The sequence below is a fragment of the Lissotriton vulgaris genome, chromosome 5, assembly GCF_964263255.1.
Source record: "Lissotriton vulgaris chromosome 5, aLisVul1.2, whole genome shotgun sequence".
Lineage (NCBI taxonomy): Eukaryota > Metazoa > Chordata > Amphibia > Caudata > Salamandridae > Lissotriton > Lissotriton vulgaris.
In genome coordinates this window covers 114027639-114049896 of record NC_141693.1, presented here as the reverse complement: position 1 = coordinate 114049896, position 22258 = coordinate 114027639, and the positions used below count along the sequence as shown (strand labels likewise).

The window sequence follows — 22258 nt, the reverse complement described above, 5'->3', positions numbered from 1 at the left end:
TAGTGAAATAAGAGGCAAGTCAGTTGTCATTTGCACCCTCAGGGTGGCCAGGGATATTCATATACACAGGAAATTATTGTTTATCAAATCAAATACTAGAATAAAATGGAGGAAAAGTGATATAAAACATTTGCTAAGGATCTCACATTTTGGTCAAGTGTGGTCACTGCGATTGATCCTAGGTTTTCTGTTTTCACATTGGGCAATTCGATCATTAGATGGGTATTTGGTGAAAAAAGAATCCCAATACCACAGTACAGGACTCCTTGTGTCAAGATTCAAAACTTTATCACTTTCTAATGAGTGGCAATAAGACTGTGTTCTCTTTCCATTTGTCAAAATCATATGATTGTTGGCTTCAATGCCTGTTTCCTTATCATATACTTACTACCAGTGTTTAGTTTGAGTTAAGTTTTTCCAATTTTTGTAAAAAAAAGGAGCAGAGAAATATGTTCAGAAAATTATTATTCAAGAGTGCGCAATTTGTCACAACAGGAGGCCGAGATTAATAAAAAAAAACATTAATTTAGTTTCCATACTTTCTATCTTGCTCATTGCACACCTGGGGTGTGAGTGGTTCCTATGGTGAGACTCAGGAAATGCTCTGATCAAAGAAATGCCACTATGGTGTGGAACCTACATATATAATAAATACAGTTCACAATCAGCATATTTTGTAAACTTGATAAAGCTTTATAAAGGATTAAATATTAAATCTCCAAGTAATGTGGATAAAACTTTCCCACTGTACCACTCATACTCTTAGAGATAGCACTCACTATCTTATTAGAACCTGTTTCTAAGCACTCCTGATGTTTACAGATAAGAAACCAAAGGTATAAGACGGTTGAGAGTCCTGAGATTCTATTTAATTCTAGTTCAATAATCAGGTTACTTCCTTTGTACACTTTACTCGCCAAAGGACCTTGACAGCAAGCTGAGAAGCCTTACCCCAGGGTGGTGTAGAGAGATAGCAACTTCGATTTGGCACCACACAGTATTTTCAAATTTATAACTAGTGGCTAAATGTGGAGGGCAGTGTGAATGAAACCCAAAATATGCCTCCATGACTTACTGTCCAAACCAGGTACTTACTTTGGTGCTGTACGCCCACCTTACACCACCCTACCCATTCCTCACCCTTCAGGGATGAATGCAGCCCTTTGACACACCACAGACCATACATTTTGGCCCTTTGTATAATGTTTGCTAGTACACATGGTAAAACATAAACTCTTAGGGCCAGATGTACGACAGTTTTTAGTGTGTGCAAACGGTCTTAGACCTGTTTGCGCATGCTAAAAGCCATGGGCCCATGTTCAAACAGTATTTTGCGAGTCGCAAATAAATAATGACTCGCACAATACTGTTTTGCGACTCGGTATTTGGAAGGGGCATTCCCTTACAAACAGCGACTCCATAGCCATGTACAAATGTTTTGAGACCGCAATTGCGATTGCAAAACACTCGCAAATTACCACCTACTTCAAGTAGGTGGTAATGCATTCACTAATGGGAAGGGGTCCCCAGGGGACCCCTTTACAAATGCATGCAAAATAATTTTTTAAGGGCAGGCAGTGGTCCCAGGAACCACTGCCTGCCCTTAAAAAATGAAAATAAAACGTTTCATTTTTGTTTTTTTTAATGCATCCCGTTCTCCTTTACGGAAAACAGGCTGCATTAAAAAAAACAGCTGCTTTTTTTTAAAAGCAGTCCCAGCCATGGTGGTCTGCTGAGCCCAGCAGGCCACCATCCCTGGGAGGGCCAGGCATTCCAAATGGGGTCCCAAAATGGCAGTGGCTTATTAATATTCATGAGCCTCGCATTTTGCGACCCATTGGGAATTGCAAACAGTGTCCAAGACACTGTTGTACATGCCAAATAGCAAGTCGCAAATTGCGAGTTGCAAAAGCGATGCAATTTGCGAGTCGCTATTTGGCAGGTCTTATATCTGGCCCTTAAACTTTACGTTTCTACAGAATTTGAGGTTAGAAAATCAATAAATCAAGTCTTGACTCACTAAATGGACAGTGTTGTGGGGATGATCACTATATTATATATAACAATTCTCATGACAATAATATCCCATAAACTATATTGACCAACTGCTACATTGTGCTACATTGTGAATTAAGTATATAATTATTATTGTTAGCTCCACCACAGGTGGAGTTTAAGAATAGAATAGGTGGAGTTAACTCCACATCCACAAACCACAGTAGGTTAGTGTAGGTGGAGTTAAAAATTGTACATGCTTACCTTGCAAGATAATGGTAGGTCGATGTACTGGATGACATTTGTTTTGGTTGTTATTGTCAGTCTCGCTACAGTGACATATAGCTATGACAGCATACCATGAAGAATGCCAACAGCCCCATCCTGGCCAAGACATGGATCAATCAGGTTAGAATTTTTTAGAATATAAGCCAGTAGGGTGGTGCGCCCACTCTAAACTTTCTTTTAGGGCAAGAAAGTTTTACCAAATGTGGTTTGATATCCGTAGACATTTATGTTTGTATCTGTAATTGCAAAATTGGAATTGCCTGGGATTGCCTATGATAGAAATTAAATTGTAGGCAGCTTCATAGGGACCAATTCACAAACATTTTACACGCTAATGTGTAACCCAGATAAGCAAAGATGCTGTTTTTTATTCTAAATTCATTCATCAAGTTCATAGAATCATGATTTAAGAATTGCGTAGTGCTTTTTGCGATGGAAACCATTACAGTCTAGCAGTATGGCTGATTTTCCAGAAACGTAAGGTAAGTATTAGGGGTAGTACCATGAGTGTTCCAAGGGGACATAAACCGGCCGTGACTTTTCGTGTATTCATAAACATTTCCAATGCAGATTTCTATCCGATTTAGACACCTAAAACTACTCCCAAAAGGTTGTAGTAAGTGTGTAAATGGGTCAGATTTTTTTTGCCAGCACACTCTTTGTGTCAAGGGTTTTTGAGGAAAGAGATTCTCCATGTGTAAAATATCTTCCCATGGAAAAAAATCCAAATGAGTTTTATAACCAAATGTGCATTTCATTCTGATTTACTAATACCGGTTTTCCATTTTGTGCAAAATCTGCACAACTAATGTTTGGGTAGTGGCAATAGCCATGGAAAGAACTGTCATAGATTTCCACTTCCTTAGATTGTCATAGATTGCCTGTGACTCTCGGAAAAGTTGGATATCTGCTCCAGATGTAGGAGAAAACCAATGGGAGTGGATTTCTGGCTGCCGGGAATTAGGGTTTTTGAACTGAGCCATAGATTTGATCAGTTTCCTATGCTAAAGTTCAGTATACTATATTCCATTTGGCTAATTCTATAATTAATTGTGAATAACATGTTTATAAATCTAGAATGGTTTAATAAACTCTTCTTGGGATATTAAAATAAGCAGATAACAAATATATGAGTAATATGACCATAAAACTGTGACACTCAGTGCAACAGCAATGTACCTTGTTTAGCAAAGTATTTCTTATTTTTATAAAAGAAGGGATCTTTTCCTTAAAAACATTATTTGCTCTATTTAGACCCATGTAGATGAATACTTTTTATTTTATTTCCTTTAGCTGTGTATATATATATATATATATATATATATATATATATATATATATATATATATATATATATATATATATATATATATATAATATAAATCCAAGTCACTCCATTGTCTGCTCCCAATCTTCGGGGTGGCGTGAGACCGGGGAGAAAACCGGTAATTACTATCCATCAAGAACGCAGTTCCAATCACGCTCTCAGAGTCAGCCTGACACAAAAATTCCTGGAAAGGTGCAAGCAAATTGAGGGTTTATTAAATCATAAACCCGCCGTGACGCGTTTCGCCACTGTAGTGAACAAGCCACTACGGTGGCGAAACTCGTCACGGCGGGTTTATGATTTAATAACCCCCCAATTTGCTTGCACCTTTCCTGGATTTTCCTATGTCAGACTGACTCTGAGAGCGTGATTGGAACTGCGTTTTTGATGGATATATATATATATAACACAAAATGATTATCATTACTGATCAGTAGGGGAGGTGGCGGACAGAACAGAAGGTGATGTAAACCCACAGAGAAATGTGACCTGAACAAGGACTTTTAAAGGGAGGAATAGAGTGTAATGCTAGGAATGAAACCGGTAACTCCATAAGAAAAATATAACATACTCATTGGATGTCTTCCAAAAAAGTACTTAGAAAAAGACTCAGTAGCCTTTTAAAATATTAGTGGGAGTGAGATAATTTATTTTAGCTGTATAGATAATACCCAAAAGGCACTCATATTGGCATTCAAATGTTGATTAAGTGATAAGGAGAACATATGAATTTGGTTAGTTATATGTGTATGTAATGATTCTTGTTGAGTGCATATTTCACCCAGAGGTCTCATAGCACTTTGCAGAGACTCAGAATAGACAAAGGAGGACTAGAGGGAAAGAGCTAAGTTAAAATAGCCACGTCTTGAGGGTCTTACGGAACTTCTGGTGTTCAGTCTCAGTCCGAAAGTGAAGTGGCAGGGAGTTCCGAAGAGTAAGAGCCAGTTTTGAAAATGATCTGCCACCGTTCCTGACTGTGAGAACGTTGGGAATTATGAAAAGATGTTTATTTGCGGAACGAAGAGTTTCAGCTGGTTGATATATTTTTAATTTGTTCACCAGATACTGAGGGCCCTGTCCATTGAGAGTTTTATGGACACGACCATAGCTGAGTGGAAGGAACTCCTACTAGGCACTAAACCCACCAATACATCTATCCCCACTCAAGACAATGACAACTTCAACCTGTGGATCACCAGTTCCCTGGATACAGTTTTGCCACTAAAAAATTCCCACCCTAAACGGGGCAATCCTACAGCCCCGTGGTACTCAAACGAGCTATGAGAGGCAAAACGTGTATGTAAGCGACTGGAGAGGAAATGGCGCCTCAGCTACCTCCCTTCAGATAAATCATGCTATAGAACAGCAATCAAAAACTACAAAACGGAAATTCACCAGGCCCAGGCTAAATACTTCGAACTCAAGATTGAAAACGCAACGTCCAAACCCAAAGAAATCTATCGAATAGCCAAAACCCTTCTACAACTTCCGGAACCACCGAAGGACCACAACAATACTCAGGCCCATTGCGAGGAAATAGCTGAGTTTTTCCACCAGAAAATTGAAACGATCAACTCCTCTTTCCCCCTCCTCGTCACTCCACCCACAGATTTCGTCAACACAGGTAGCCCACCAGTCCCTCTCCAGGATCTGAACAGCTTTCCTCCTTTAGAACTTACTAATTTGGAGAGACTTATGGGACAGGTCAAATCTGGATCACCCGCCGACCCTGCTCCCCCCAGTACACTCACACAGATCACACCTTTGATCTCGCCTATTATTCTAGACCTGCTCAATTCCTCACTCCGTACTGGGATCGTCCCTTCCCTATGGAAAAGAGCAATGGTCAAAGCCCTTCTAAAAAAAACCAATCTCGACCCATCTAACCCCGCCAACTACCGTCCCATCTCCCTCCTGCCATGGCTCAGTAAACTCCTCGAGAAGCATGTCTACTCCGTTCTCACCAACTTCTTAGAAGTCAATAACATCCTCGAATCCTCTCAGACCGGCTTTAGGCCCCGTCACGGAACGGAGACGGCATTGATTGCAGTGACGGAGGAGGCACGAAGGATCCTGGACGATGGCGGTTCTACGGCCATCGTCCTACTCGACCTAAGTGCCGCCTTCGACACTGTCAATCATAACATCCTACTCCATCGTCTTGGAGAAATAGGAGTGACCGGGACCGCCCTCAGTTGGATGAGTTCCTTTCTGACTGACAGATCCTTCAAGGTTTTTGAGAGAGACTTCACCTCTGCCAGTAGACCACTTAATTGGGAGTGCCTCAGGGCTCGTCCCTGAGTCCCACCCTTTTTAATGTCTACCTGCGCCCCCTAGCTGATGTCCGCCCATTTGGCGTGAAGATCGTCTCCTATGCGGACGAGACGCAGCTAGTGGTATCTCTGGACCCCCCCTAAACTCTCAACACAGCCTACACAAAAGTCTGGAAGCAGTCGCCACCTGGATGTCCAGCTCTTGTCTTAGGCTTAATGGGGAAAAAACTGAGATAATGCTCCTGGGTAATAACATCGCCAAAACCATCGACCCCATCTGGCCCTCCTGCTTAGGCAACCCCCCGCAACCCAAGGAGCAAATCAAGAGCCTGGGGATCTGGCTTGACCACACTCTGTCCTTCAACCATCAGGCCACTAAGCTAGCTGCGACCTGTTTTGGCCTGATGAGACTGCTCCGCAAAATTCTCCCTTTGCTTCCATTCCATTCGAGACGCATCGTGGTTCAAGGACTGATCCTCTCCCGCCTCGACTGTGGAAATGCCTTATATCTTGGAGCACCCCAATCCACAATCAACAGACTCCAGGTTATTCAAAATTGCGCAGCAAGAATTCTTCTGGATATCCCCCGCCGAACGTCAGTAAGAGCCAGACTGAGAGATCTTCACTGGCTCCCGGTGAGATCTAGAATCGAGTTTAAGAGCATGTGCATTGCACACCCCCACACCGCTCTTACTGGGGAACAGGCCCCCCCATTAACTCTCCCCTTGTGAAAACCTACCAGCCCACGCGTTCTCTCAGATCTGCGACCTCCTACCTCGCCTCAGTACCACGCATCAGGAAGGCCAGATGTGGTGGTCGTTCGCTCTCCTACAACCTGGCCAAGATCTGGAACTCCCTCCCTCTCAATCTCAGAGCCGAACCCAACCTCCTCACCTTCCGAAAAACTCTCAAAACCTGGTTATTCAGCAAAACCTCTGTTTAAAACCAAAACCTAGCCTCCCTCTTCCTACCCCTCCGGATTAGCTCAAGTTCCCTACAGCGCTGGGACGCCCCTGGGTCGCCAACGCGCTCTACAAATCCTCATTCCATTACATTCCACGACAACAGATTTTAAAATCAATCAGCTTCTTAATAGGTAGCCAGTGGAGGATTTTTAGGCTATGAGCAGAGGGGGAACGAGAGGGAAGGTTTAAAACTAGTCTAGCTGCTGTGTTCTGAACAACCTGGAGCTTAGAGAGGTGTTCTTCGTTAATGGATGCGAGTAGGGCATTGCCGTAGTCTAATTGGCTAATGATTAATCCCTGGTTCAGTGGCATTCCGGATGGCAATGGGACCCATTTAAAAATTTTACAGAGAGCACGCATCAGCCCATAGCAAGTGCACGCAACATGATTGACATGCTCCCGCACAGAGAGTTTATGTTCAATTATTACTCCAAGGTTACGAGTTCTTTCCTTTGGAGAGGGGCAGGTACCTAAGGTAGTGGGCCACCAGTTGTTTGTCCATATCGATTGGGCGTCACCGAAAAGAACAATTTCTGTTTTATTTATATTTAGTTGGAGGTTATTAGTTAGCATCCCGTTGTTTATGTCCAACATGCATTGCCTGAATCTATGTTTGTTATCAGCAATGTCTGGGCCGAGAGTAATTAACAACTGCGTATAATCTGCGTACGACAAAGTGTTGAAGCCAAGGGTCTTAATGACTTTCGCCAGGGGGGATACATATAAATTAAAGAGCGTGGGGCTCAGGATGGATCCCTGAGGGACACCCCTGTTGATGAATTGACTCTTGGAAGTCTAGGCACCGATTTGAACTCTGGACGAACTGTCACTTAGATAGCACCTGAGCCAGGCTAATGCAGAGCCTCCGACACCCGACTCCCGTAGGCGCTCCAAAAGGATGCTGTGGGCGATGGTCTCGAAGGCAGACAACAAATCGAGGAGGACCAGGATGGCAGAGTTACGGTTATCCAGAGATAATCTATTGCTGTTCACCACTTCTAGTAGGGCCGTTTCGGTGCTGTGAAAAGCCCGAAATCCAGACTGAGAGGGATCTAGCACATTGTTGTTCTCCAGGTGTTTGGTCAATTCCCCATTTATCAGTGACTCCAAGATTTCACCAAACAAAGGGAGGAGGGAAATTGGTCAATACTTATTTGCCTGTTCAGTGTCTGATGAGGGCTTATTTAGAATAGGTCTAACCATAGCCTCCTTACAGCTAACAGGTACCGAAGAATGTAATAACGAGAGATTGAAAAGTAAGGTTAAGCTGGGAATGATAGCTAGACTAATTTTTGATAAAACCTGAGGGGAGGCTGGATCATTGGGGGGAGCCAGATTTCACCCGATTGAATCCCAAAGTAACTTTTTCCATTGTAAATTCAGAGAATTCATTAAGAGTAGAATCCAACAAGGAACAAGTGTTGCCTGGTTTCTGAATATAACTGACTATAAATACTATCAATTTTTTCTACAAAAAAAGTAGATAGGGAGTCAATCCACTCCTGTGAGGCCGTTAATGGGGACTGAAGAGAAGCAGGATTTGTAAATTCTTTCAGAATCTTAAACAGCTCTTTTTGAGAGTTGGACGCTTTGTTGATTGTTTCCCCCAGGACTTTTTTTTCAGCCAAGGCGATATGATCTAGATAACACTTGTGTAGTAACTTATAGTTATTACGATCAATAAGGCTTTTTGAGTGTCTCCATTTACGTTCAGCCTTCCTGGCTGCTATTTTGGCAATTCTTAATTCTGGAGTGAACCAAGGTGAGTGTTTGTGAGAACGTTTAACTTGTTTCGTTGGTCAATTTTGTCAAGGGCTTGACAGATAGCAACCTCCAGCAGATTCGCTGCTTCATTGGGATGGTTCAAATTAGACAGCGGAGGAGTTATAAAATGTGCGGTAAAAGATTCCAGACTAATTTTGTTCCTGGGCCTGCGCCATATTAGTTCTGTAGCAGCGCCTTATGGTGGGTAGATATTACTGTGATATCAAATTTCAACAGGTATGACCAGATAACAGGTAAAGGTAAATCAGCCTTTATATTGGATGAGTTGGTAAATAGGTGGTCTAAAGTGTGTTCGGCTATGTTAGTAGGACTGTTCACAATTTGTTTTAGCCCTAAGGTGCTTAGGCTGGATATGAGATCAATTGAATGTGGGTCATTAGGGAGATCAATATGATAATTAAAATCTCCCAAAAGAAGAAAATTATCAGCCGCCAGTACGTATGGAGCGATCATCTCCGTGAGACGACGCGAAAAGTGAGTTTTACTACCAGGGGGCGATAGAGTATAGCACCGTTTCAAGATCCCTTAGATAGGCTGTTAAAAATGCAGATTTCTGCCCATTTTGCCCTGAGCGTGTCAATTATAGTGAGGTTGGTATTAGCTCTAAATGCAATGACTAAACCCCCGCCCCTCTTATCATTTCTATCCACTCTAGCCAGCTTATAATTGTGAGGAAAGGCTAGAGAGATGTTAACCGTGGAGGACTCGTGAAGCCAGGTTTCCGTGATAAAGAGATCTGGCTTCTCAAAGTCAAGTAGTGCCCAAATTTCAAGGGCATGTTTAGAAAGTGATCGAGCTTTGCAATAGACCCCTCTTACGTTATTAGGTTTATGAACAGAAGCGTTGTTATCCACTGAATTGTGGCTTACTGGGACCGAGAATAGACCATCGTGGGTCGCCATGATATCACCGGTCTGGGGCGATCATTATGTTGTTCGGGTAGGGGGCATCTATTGAGGAATGGAGCTCCTGGCTTGAATATTTTAAGATAGTCATGTCTTTAAAAATTACCAAGCAAATGCAGATAAGCTGGTTAAAATCTGATATCAAACGGGCAGAGTGGCAGGCGGAAGGCGACGGCCAGGCGCAGACGGGCTTGCCTTTGGCAACAACTAGACTACCTCGTCCCTCCGCTCAAACTGCAAATGCCGCGGCGGACCGGGGACTGTACAAAACAGCTATGCGGTTGTGCAAAATTGCAAGTAAGAACAAAGCAGCAATGGGTTACATAAAATTAAACAGTTTAAAATTGAGATAAATAAAAACAATTTTAAAACAGTGCGCGCGAAGGAGTACTCGTCTAACCAGCCTTGTGTTGCTGAGAGTTATATATTATAGTATCGCAAATTAAGACACCACAAGAAGAGTGCAACAAGAAAGTGTTTTTTCTCAAAACGCAATCCTGCTTCCAATGTACAATCGTGAAATTAAAAAAATTTGAGAAACATCCAGTGAAAATTAATCAAAACCTCCTGTCAGATTTGTTTCATTCTGGCACTCTTGTTTAAATCCTAGGTCATGGGAAGCATGAGATTTCCAGTGGCAGTAGTAATTGATCTCTGTTGGTGTAGGCTCTAGACATTTGGGTTAGTAACACTGTAAAGGGCATTCGTTTGTGGAGATGAAGGTTGGTAATCGCAGGGAAGTACACTAGGGCACGCACTGGGTGAGGATACAACCAGTAGTTATGAGGCATAGCAAATTTGTTCTGCCTTTTGAAATATCTGAACCATGAATCAGTCTTGGGGTTTGTTTCTTTTACATATATTTTATGGTGAGCCTATGTTCTTTGCCTCCTTACCAGTGGTGCCTGTCTCACAAGCCCACAGCTGTGCTGTAGTGATAGTATTCCTGTTTAATGGTGGCGCCATCTTGGACTTTGTAGTGTGGGGCAGGTATTGGCATACCTTACCACTGCTGTGCTGACCTCTACTCCACATGGCTTGGAGGTGGAGTCTTAATTGTTCCTAAGCCAGGCAGTGCCATATTGGCTGTCAGCTTTTTTAAGAGCCCATAAGCTATTAATGTTCAACTTTGCTCCAGGACTGGGCGCTGGCCTGATTTTTCAGGATGACTACTAACTTTGACCAACTATTTTTTATTTAAATTCAGTACTAGTACATTTATTCTACCTATTCCCCTTACAAATTTGATATGGGAAATTGGCATGGCCAGACGCTGAACATGAAGGAAGTCCTCATCAGGATCTGCCATTGAGATAAAAATGTGCTCGATAAAACAACCTTCTAAGCAAGAGGGTTGCATCAAACAGCACAGTGGGCAGTGCAGACCAAAATTGCTGCTTCATATTCTAATAAAACTGCAGGTTTTACTGGCACTGTGGAGGCACCTTTCTAAACATAGTTTCTCTGAGGCTATGAAAGACAGACAGAAATTGCAGAGCTACTGACTGCTAGTTTGTCACCATTGCAGTTTGCATGCTTTAGTTTCCCTGGATTGCCCAAGGCAATCCGCGCTCTAAGGAGCGAGCGAAGAGGCAATGGCCAGAAGATTGCGGGGCACCTCTACCCTGGAGATAAAGACACCCACTGCACTGAATGGAGTTGACAGAGCCTATTGGTTTAATCTGGAGTGAGAAAGACTGGATCAGGCACTTTGTTGGATGGATGTGAACCACTGGATGTGCCAACTCAGAGGGTGGCAGAAACCAACAAGCCAGGCCATGATGACGTTAAAGTGGGAGGGGAACTTGTTTAAACAAACAGTGAATAAGAAAAGCAAGCCAGTCACTTGGGAACATAAAAGATCAAATTCGTTTCAAGGGATTTGTGGGGAAAAAGACTGACTGGGAGAACTGGTTGTGCCTGGAAAGCACATCCTGGAGAATATAGGTGCCAATACCTCCCAGCTGTCCATGAAATGTGAGACTTTTGAGGGAATACAGTCACTACTGGAGGAGTATGTTGCAAGGTGGGAGTTAGGGTTGGCTGTGATCCCACATGACGTTTGAAGCACAGACTCCATTTGAGGACACATGTTTGAGTGTTCTCTGGCTGTAGACCTTTGTGTGAGTAGTAGCATGTAGAGGAAGGACAAAATGGTTATAAATTGCCCCTTAATTGTTCTTAATAATGGTGTGTCCTAAGAAACTGCTGACACGGTGGAAGGTATCGTTCCCAAGCAACTTAAAATTCACACATTTATAATTGTAACACAATTACAAAAAGATGAATGAGTTCAAAGAAATAAAATATATAACAATCTTTAATCAAGAAAACAAAGTACATTAGCATTCTGTTAAAAACACATTTCTAATGACATTATTATTTCATATTATGAGAAATAATCTTCTAAAAACAAATCTAATAATGTTAAGTGGCACAAGTAAAATCTTCGACGCGCGTTTCGACACAGAGTGTCTTCGTCAGGAGTAGCCACCCATACACTTGTAGTTTTAAAAAAAATATGTGGGTATTCTTGCAGCGAAGGACCTCTGGACTTGATAAGGAGGTCGCGCTTTGGAGAATTTTTAGGGTGATCAATATGAGGGCTGATAGAAACCAAAGGAAGAAACTTCTCTTGCAGGTTGTGAATATATGATTAAAAATCTTAGAGAAAATCAAGAGTGGTGCAGGGAAGCCCACCTATATCCTGCATATAGGTTATCACGAACGGTTTCTAACAGAAGAGAAGATATCATGTATGACCTGGCTGGTATCAGGACTCAATATATGTAGATCTCTTCAATGCGGCAGGATATGGGTCCGAGCGTGTTAATTTTAAAACACGATAATGTGATTGGTCTGATAACTCAATCCTTTAACGTAGCCGGTATCCGTACTGGCGTGGATATCGAAACTGCTGATTCTTCACATGGTTGCAGTGGGACGTGAACTAGATCCAGAAGGGTGTCTGATAGCAACAGTGAGCAAAGTAGGAGTCATGCCTTGAAACTCACTTTTCAACAATGAGTAAATAATTGCGTCCACTGCCCATTATCAGATCATGTATGTGAAGACTGTGCCACTCAGTATGTGTAGGAAGCTGGCTCTGTATAAAGTATACCAAAATGAGGTATGCTGTGTAAAGATTCTAGGTATCACTTATAAGTGGACAGGGGCTTGCTCTAGCTATCCCAAAGTGCGCTATCTAGGGTACTGTGGACGAGCCTCCTCAGGCTTATCAGAGAGGAGTGTTAGACATTTGTTGCACACACGGAGTTAATAAATGAGACACACACTCAAACTGGAGACCCACATTAATTTAGAAAAATAACATATATTTTTTATATATATGTTGAACCCTAGAACTTAGTTATCGGATAAGTATTTATTTGTGATAGGCTTTTTACAGGTTTTGCACAGTTAACCAACCGCGCGTTTTTACGGGTAATGCTTTCCCATGGGAGGTAGAACATTTACTGCGTACATATACTTGCAAGGTGTTTCCATAGGACCCTTTTCAGTTGTGAGGTTGTAGGGGGACAAGGACCAAAGTTCTACCAGTGGATCGGCTGTATCTGTCCTGGTGAGTCCGGGTGCAGAAGTGCTGGGAGGGTTGTTGGCCTTGCACACGGCATGGTAGAAGGAAGGTGGGGGCCACCTGGAAGGCTGCGAGAGGGGACAAGTCCGGAAGCACCCAATGGCGGACTTCAGCCGTGAGGGTACAGGAAGCACGAGGAGCAGTTGGTTTCTTTAGGCCTGGCAACTCCGGTGCAGAATGTTTGAGGTCCGATGGTTCTCATGTGTCAAGGCCCTCACTGGTGTCGGTCAGGACAAGCAAGGGGGACAACTGGGCCAATCTCGGTTCTGGCCTCTGTGGTACTGATGTCTCTCAGTGGCTGGTCGTCGATGATGTTGTTTGATTCCAGATTGGACTTTCAACAAGCGTTGTTCGTGGCAAGGGTCCAGTACCCTGAGTATTGGTGCAGGAAGGCTCATAAAAGTCCTGCTCTGTACTTCTCCTGGGCTTCTACTGTTCGATGGACCCGGTGAACAGCAGTGCCTTTAAATCGGACGTTGGGGTCGGTGCCTGCAGGCTGCACGGTAGTAGCTCCTCTCCTCCAAGGCAGATGCTGGCTGCTGGGCGAAGTGCTGGCTACCCTCTGGGGCTTGTGGAGGATGTACAGCTGCAGCTTTGCAATTGTCGAATCTCTGTGCAGCAGGCAGGGTTGACGCCAAAAATCCACAGCAGTCTTCAGTTCTTGAGGGTTCGGCTCTTCAGTGTCCTCTTCTTCTTTTCAGTCAATGGAATCTGAAGTTCTGGATTCAGGGAGCTCCATAAATACTAAATTTAGGGGTGTTAGGGGAGTGGAGAGACGTAGACAATGGGCTACCTACTCTTGGGGTCAATACACCCCCTTATGACCACTTCCTGTGGGAGGTGGGCATAACCCTGTCCCAGTTTCCAAAATTCTTCCATCACCAAGATGGCAGAATTTTCCTCGAGTGGGGCACGTCAGGCAGGTCAGGGTTGTGACTGTCCTGAGTGTGCTCCATGCCTACTTTGCATACTAATTTTGCTTCTGTCCTTGTGCCAAATGGGCCTTAGGGCAGGGGGTGGCTTTTCACAGGTCTGGGGGATGCTGGTGTTGCATATCAAAGGCGGCATGGCTCTGAGGCATCCAGCCTTGAGACTTTGATTGCTAGTCATTCTGTTTGGAGGAAGTGTCAACACCTCCTGCAAGAGCAGGCATTGTTCCTGATCTACGAGAGCAGGGCCCTCACCTCCAGGGGTCAGAAACGTGCCTGTGGTAACAGGCTGTACTGGACCAGACAGCCAGCACACTAGTGGACCAGTAGGTTTTCAAGGGGTAACTCTAAGGCACCCTCTGGGTGCATGTATTAATGAATCCATCACTGGAATCAGTGTGGGTTTAATAATATGAGATGTTTGATACCAAACGTTCTTGGTTTCAGTGAAATCATCATGCCACTGGGGAACTTGTGTTCAGCAGTTTCCAGTACATATCTTTATGTACTGGCAATGTCTATGAGTCGACTTAGACATCACAGGATCATATATGCTCATGTAGACATCACAGGGGCGTATATGCTCATGTAGATGTCCACACATGTAATATAATGCACTCTGCCTTAGGGCTGTAAAGCCTGCTGTAGGGGTGACTTACATATATTGCATGCAGTGCCTGCAGGCATGGTACAAAAAGGTGCACTTTTGTCTGTACCATGTCACGTAACCTGCAATGGCAGTTTGCATGAGTATGGTGAGGGGGTCCTTTAGAGTGGCACAGTATATGCTGCAACCCTTAGAGACCTTCTTTAGGACACATGCCCTAGGTACCAGGGGTAACATTTGCTAGGGGCTTACAGGGGTGCTAAAGGCCTTGTCAATTGGGGGAACAATTGAATCGTTTTGGGGGGAAAGATCTAGCACTTAAGACCTGGATAGCAGAAAACCAGTGCACTTCAGTCAAAATTGCATCAATTACCTGATACAAAGTGGGGATGACCATGTCAAAAAGGCACTTTCCTACAATGTGCACTTGTTACATGATTAATCTAAAACTGGATAAAGAGGCACAAATGTAAAAGGTTTTTGGTAAGTGTAATACTGAATTGATTTATCATTTTGAAGCAATACATTATTCTTACAAGAAAGATATATTTGAAGCATTTTTTATATACTCATTGAAAATAATTTATTAGCTAAATTAGTCTAGACTAGCGCTATGCAGACTAAATAGTTTTTTTAGTGGGGTGAAAAATATTACAGTATTTTCAGAAAAATGTCATTGCCTATAAGGAATAAAGTTTAAGCTTGTAGAAACCATAGAATGTAATTTTGAGCACATATATTAAGTATTATATTCAGTGGTGTAGCCAGACCTTTTGCTGCCTGTGAGTGGCGGTCAGAGCGTTCACTGGCCTGCAACGGCCGCAGGTGAGAGCGGAGTTCGGGGGAGGGGTTGTGTTGGTGGCGAAGGTCCTTTGCGTCTGACGGCCGCAGGTAAGAGTGGGGGGGAGCTATCACTACCCCCAAAACTCGTGCCCCCTTGCTACACTACTGATTATAGCAGAAAATAACATTTACGTGCATGAATCAGCAAAGTGGTGCTTACATTTTTTTTCAACTCTATTCATTGTAGGAGTGTTGGCAAATGATGGTTGTCATTTCAGCTTGAGGAAACGAACGAGTGGACCAAAGTCCTAACCAGTCCAGTTGGACTAATATTTCATTTTTTGACTGAAAAGAAAAACCTCTCCTACAGCATTTGAATACATGACTGTTTGACATAGTAAAAACGAAATAAGGGGGGCGTGGCTTGGACGCCGATCGGGATGGCGGCGTGAGCTCGCAGCTCCGCGCGGAATCCCGCTAATTCTCCTGTTTTCGGTACCCTGGGCGACCCGGAGACGACGCTCCTGCCCTCTGAAGTGTAAGGGGACAGCCGGGCACGATCGGAGAGTCGCTGGGGGACTGCTGGCCCGAGGAGATCGAGTTGAGGTGACGGCCGAGGTGTTGCCGAGAGTGAGAAGAAAATGGCGGCGAGGAGGTCGGGCGGCCCCGGATTTCAGCTTTGGGCCGAGATGTCGCCGACTGGCAGGAGGCCCTGCAACCAATAGTTCGAGACACTAGGACCAGCGGTGCTGGATCCAGAGATCAGGGGTCAGTAACTCGCCCCGCCCAGACCTTGGGGACCCTCACTGGCCGACGTCTCTAGATCTATCCTTCCCCCCTCGGGCTTCCGAGGGGGCCGGCTGAACAGAGCCCGCCAAGCTGGTCATCGATCCTGAGGGCATCGGCGGCGACATTGGACACTGCTCGTTGCCGGGGAGTTGGCACTGAACTACGAGTGCTGAAACTAGACGGGCTCTTGGGCCTGTGATGCAGTACCCTGGAATGGCGGCGGCTGGAGGGCTGATGGCTGAGGAGCGCGCTGAGGGGGACCCGGCGACATCAACTCGGATGGGCGAGATTCCCTCGCCGGAGTTGGACCAGGAGCAGCGGCTGAACCGACGTTTGGACGCCATACTCGATGCGATCACCTCGACCAAGGAGGCGCTGCACCACGACATTGCCCAAGTGGCCACAGGACTGGGGCTATTGCGAGCGGACCACGCGAAGCTGGCGGATAGGGTCAAGGACCATGACCAGCTGTTACTGGACCTGAAGCCATCGGTGGTGACCGCGGAACACAAGATCACGGATATATTGGCCCGGTTGGACTCGCTGGAACGACGGGCGGAGGATGCCGAAGGCCGCAATAGATGGAACAACGTGCGGGTCGCAGGCCTGCCGGAACGGATTGAGGGGGAGGATGCAGTGGCCTACATGGAGAACTGGTTCCGCACAGTGGTAGCACCGGAGGGGCTTACTCCTTTCTTCACTCTGGAGCGAGCCCACCGGGTACCCATGCTCGCCCGCCTGGGCTTGGCCGCCCCCCCGACCGATGGTGGTGCGGCTCCTCCACTACAAGGACCGGGATCTCCTCATCCAGCGGGCTAGGACGTCGGGCCCATATGAGGTGGAAAACAGTAGGGTCACGATTTTCCCGGACTACACCCAGGCGGTCCAGAAGAACAGGGCATCGTTCCTAGCGGTGAAGAAGGAGCTCCGGGAGGAAGGCATCCAATATTCCTTGCTCTACCCGGCCAAGCTGCGGATCATACTGGATGGCACTACGCACTTTTTTCAGACTCCGGACGAAGTTTGGCAATGGCTGGAGTCGTATAGAGCGGGGACGGACAGGTCGCATAAAAGCAGGCGAGATCAGCCTAAGCCACCCCGGATTAGGCAATCGCAGCGCATCAGGTCCCGCAACAGGCGCCAGCGGGAGAAACTGGAGGCTCAAATGGCGGCGGAGAAGAGGGATGCGCTCGCAGCGACGGCGGCCATTACGGGGTCGCAACAGAACAGTGAACTGCCAGAAACGAACTCAGGCGGGGAAGGCAGCAGAACGGGAGACGATCTCTCAGAGGCGGAAAGCTCGAAGGGGCCGATAGTGACCCCCCAGACATCTGATGGAATATTTTGCGGCTGAGACTGTTTTGGGACTTGATCGAGACTTCATGGTAGGGTGGTATCCTGTTGGTGATGAGCGGGTGGCCGGGAAGGGGGGCTGTGCGCTTAGTAGGGGATGAAGGTGCGGGGCGCGGGCTCCGCTAGCTGGGGTCGGCGGTGACTCACCCCCCTTGGGCCCTTAAGGCCTACTGTGGTGGAGACCACAGAGTAAGGGAGTAGGAAGTTGGTTCAAGGTTTGGATGGGGGCTGACGTTGTGTTTTTGTGCTCTGTCCTGGGGAGTGGGGTTCGGGGTGTTTTTCTGTTCAGGGAGTGTTTGGGGGGGGCAACTGCATTGGGGGGGCTGTGAACCTTTGTTATTTGACTCGGACTGATCGATGTTGGAATGGGGACATTACCTAATTTGAAATGCCTGACGTGGAATGTCCGGGGGCTGCGAACTATGGTTCAACGTCACAAAGTGCACGCATACCTGGTGCGTAGGGGGGTTCAGATTGCTATGTTACAGGAAACTCATCTAACCAAAAAAGAGTGCGCTGCATTGCAAAAAAGATGGCGGGGCCAGGTGTTTGGCACCACCTACTCAGCGTATGCCAGAGGGGTGTTGATCTGGGTGAGGGCGGGGATACCATTTCAAGTGCTGAACCAAGTGGTGGACCCTGATGGGCGGTTCGTGGCGGTGGAGGGGAGGCTGTAAGGGAGGGATGTGGTTCTCTGCTGTGTGTATGCACCGAAAACTGATCAGGCTCGATACTTTGATGGTCTCTCTGGGTCCTTGGCCTCTTTCCTGGCGGGCCCGATAGTGTTAGGGGGGGACTTCAATTCGATCACGGATGTGGCTTTGGATAGGTCCCATCCCCCCCTGGTAGACTCCCCGGTACGCAGGTTGGCCATGCACAGGAAGGACTGGCAGGATAGATGGGGGTTGCTGGATGTTTGGCGGGAGCAGCACAGAGACATCAGGGATTATTCCTTTTACTCTGCTCTCCACGACCTGCATGTCAGAATAGATTCGGTGCTCTGCGGTGGGTCCCTAGCCCCATTGATTTCCCATACGGAGTACCTGGCTAGGACCATCCCGGATCATAACCCCCTATTGGTACAGTGGCAGCGGGAGCGCTCAGCGATACCAACATGGCGGCTTCGTCCGGAGGCGCTGGAGGATTCTGTATTCAGCGACGCTGTCCAGCAAGGCATTGACAGCTATTTTGGTGTGAATGAGGGCACGGCTACGAGTAGATCCACTGAATGGGATGCAATGAAAGTGGTGGTGAGAGGGGTGTGTCTGGGTAGGTTTTCGAATGCTCGCACGACTGTGTTGAATGCACTCATGAAAGCGGAAGAGACTTTGAGGGGTTTGGAGCGCCGCAGGCCGGCAAGGCCGGACTTGCAGACCCAGTTATTGGAAGCGAAGGAAGTGGTCGCCACCGAGACAGAACGTTTGAGGTGTTATGACTACAGGCAGTATGTTATAAGAGCACATGCAGAAAGGGACAAGGTGGGCACCCTCTTGGCCAGACTAGCTAACCCGGAACTTAGGGGCTGCCCGGTCCTTAGCATTATCAATGCGCGGGGGGAGATGGTGTACTCCCAGGCAGCGGTGTTGGAATGTTTCAGGGCGTACTATCAGGATTTATACCAGAGTCAGCTGGGAGTGGGGGTCCAGGAAATAGCAGAGTACCTAGGGGAGAGGCAGCTCCCGGTCCTGGACGAAGAGGACGCGAAGGAGCTGGGCGGCCCGATCACGCTCACTGAAATACGGGTGGCCATTAAACATATGGCCCGTAATAAAACGCCCGGGGTGGACGGATTGCCGATTGAATTTTACCAACAGTATGTCGATAGCCTGGCTCCCAGGCTTCTGGTGGTGTACACGGAGGCTTTTGAGGCAGGGGGTCTGCCTGGGTCCATGCGAGAGGCCTTGATTGTACCGCTCCTAAAGCCTGGCAGGGACGCAACGGATGTAAGATCCTATCGCCCGCTGTCCATGCTGACGGTGGACTACAAGATCCTGAGCCGAATCCTGGCCACCAGACTAGCCCCACACATGACGGGCCTGGTGCACAGGGATCAGGCGGGGTTTATACCCACGAGGAGCACGGCGCTGAACATTCGCCGCCTGGTGGGAATAATGGACGCCATCTTGGATGGGGAAGGAGCTCCGGCGGTCCTGTCCGTGGACATCGAGAAGGCCTTTGATAGTCTAGAATGGTCTTTCCTGGATGGAGTGTTAGCGAGGTTTGGCATGGGAGAGGGGTTCCGCAGGTGGACGAGGGTCTTATATGCCTCGGCGACGGCGAGGGTGCGCTTGGGCGGTCTGGTGTCTGCGGCATACCCGGTGGGCAGGGGCACGCGACAGGGGTGCTCCCTGTCCCCCCTATTGTTTGCTCTGGCAATGGAGCCTTTGGCGGTCCATGCGAGGTCGGGTGATAGATACGCGGGGATAGCCAGCGGCGGGCAGCAGCATTATATATCGTTATATGCGGATGACCTGCTCCTGTACCTCGACAACACGGCGCGGGCCCTGGAGGGAGCGATGGACCTGCTATCGGAGTTTGGCCGGCTATCGGGCCTTAAGGTCAACTGGGCAAAGACCTGTGTGTTTCCGCTGAGAGCGGGGTCGCCCAACCCTGGTCGCGATCTGGGGGTGGTCTGGGAACCATCTTGTTTCACCTATCTGGGAGTCCGCATCTATCACGCGACTGCGGATCTACTGGAGGGCAACATTGGTCGATGTGTCCGGGCACTGAGGGGCAGCATGTCCTTCTGGTCAACCCTCCCGCTGACGGTTCTGGGTAGGATTGCTCTTTGAAAAAATGGTGGCGCTCCCCCGCTTCCTGTACTACTTCCGGACGTTGCCTATCTGGATTCCTCAAGGGATCTTTAGAGACCTGAGGACAATGATTATCGGCTTCCTATGGGGGCATGGCCGCCGTAGAGTGGCGCTGAGCACGCTACTTCGCCCTAAGATAGAAGTAGGTATGGCTGTGCCCGATTTTGAGCTGTATTATTTGGCGGCGCAGTTACAGGTCCTCACGCAGAACATGGCTAGGGTGTTTAGGGGCCCGGAGGAGGACCGAGACCGGGGAATACAACGCCATGTGCTGTCCTATATTGTCATGCAGCAGAGACTCTAGTTACGGGGCCTCACTATGGTGGAACGAACACTCCGGCTGTGCTGGCAGAGGAGCCTTAGAAGAGCGAAGGCGACGCGGCCTTATGCACCAGAGATCCCGATCGGTATGCTGACGGCCTTGCCGCACGGGGGAGATTGGTCCCCATTGCTGGATTGGGAGGAGGCGGGCCTACAGGTGGTGGGTGACCTGTACGTAGATGGGGCTCTAGTACTGTTTGAAGCGCTTCGGGAGCAGTTCGGGCTGCCCGACGGGGGGTTCCTCCTCCACGCGGCGGTGGTGGCTGCTATACAGAAGCACTGGAAAGGGGGGCTCATGGAACCGACCACGACTATGGCGTGCCAGTATGTGGTAATGGCGGCGGGCACGTTCAAAGCTGTGACATGCCTCCACAACCGGATGCTGAATGAGGGACTGGAACCGCTCCAGGGGCTCAAGGCTAAATGGGAGGAGAGTGTAGGCCGGCCCATACCGGACGCGGCGTGGGGCCACATCTTGCGGCGCACGTGGAAAGGCCCGAGAAATGCGCGCTTCCAGCAAGTGCCTTTCTACGTGCTTCATAGGGCCTACTTGACCCCTGAGAAAATACAGCGGTACTTTCAGGTGCCGGACGCCCGATGCCCGCGGTGTTCGTCTCCGGGAGCGGACATGGACCATTTGTTCTGGGGATGCCCGCACCTGGAGGCCTACTGGGCGGAGGTGGGGGACCTCCTGAACGAAGTGACTGACAGGGAGGTGGAATTCGATATGGCGGCATGCCTGCTGCTCTGGTTCCCGCACACCAAACACACCAGGGTGACGAGCAAATTTATTGATCTGGGTCTGATACTGGCGCAAAGAGAGATATCTTGGCACTGGAAGTCCAGGGGTGGGCCGTCACTGCGTAGATGGAAGAATGAATTGCTGCGGTGGTCTGAAAGCGAGAGTGTGCTCCGGATGAAGCAGGCTGTCAAGATTGGGAATGAGAAGGCTTTGGATGCAGCGCGTGCATGGGAGTTAGTGGTGCAGGCCTTGCGTGATTCTTTGGTGGAGGATGAGGACGGTGGGAATTAAGCCAGCGGACACTGCGGGGCGAACACAAACGGAATTGTAATCTGCACTGTAGTGGATCCATCCAACACGTCGGGACGAGGCGTACACCTTTAGCAGTTGCCAGGGGGGGGGGGGGGGGCCTCGGGGGGGGGTAGGTTAATGGGAGTTGGGGTGGGTCGGAAACCAATAGCTGGTTGCCTGTTAGGGTGCCTTGAGTTTAGTGGGACGGTAGGGTACTGTGCGGAGTGAGAAATGGCTGGGGGATCGGCCAGGCATGATAGACCTACAGCGCTCGGGGCAGGTCCCGACATGGACGGTACCACTGATCACACAACTGAGATGGCTGACAGGAGCGATGTTGAGGGTGGGGGGGTAAAAGCAGATACGTAAAACGATATATCAACCATGGTCACTATGGGACGCGCACCGTGATGTTTTCCTATTGAGTGGAGTATCATGCCGCCCGGCCTCCGGGATGCGGGCTGAAGGGCTGTGTACGATTTACGTTTTACTGT

General features: G+C 47.6%; 1 protein-coding gene across 1 annotated transcript in view; it reads left to right on the top strand.

The window, feature by feature from the left end:
* SNAPC4 (small nuclear RNA activating complex polypeptide 4) overlaps positions 1 to 22258 on the top strand; it is a 306571-nt gene that overhangs the window by 38736 nt on the left and 245577 nt on the right. The gene's annotated exons all lie outside the window — the stretch shown is intronic.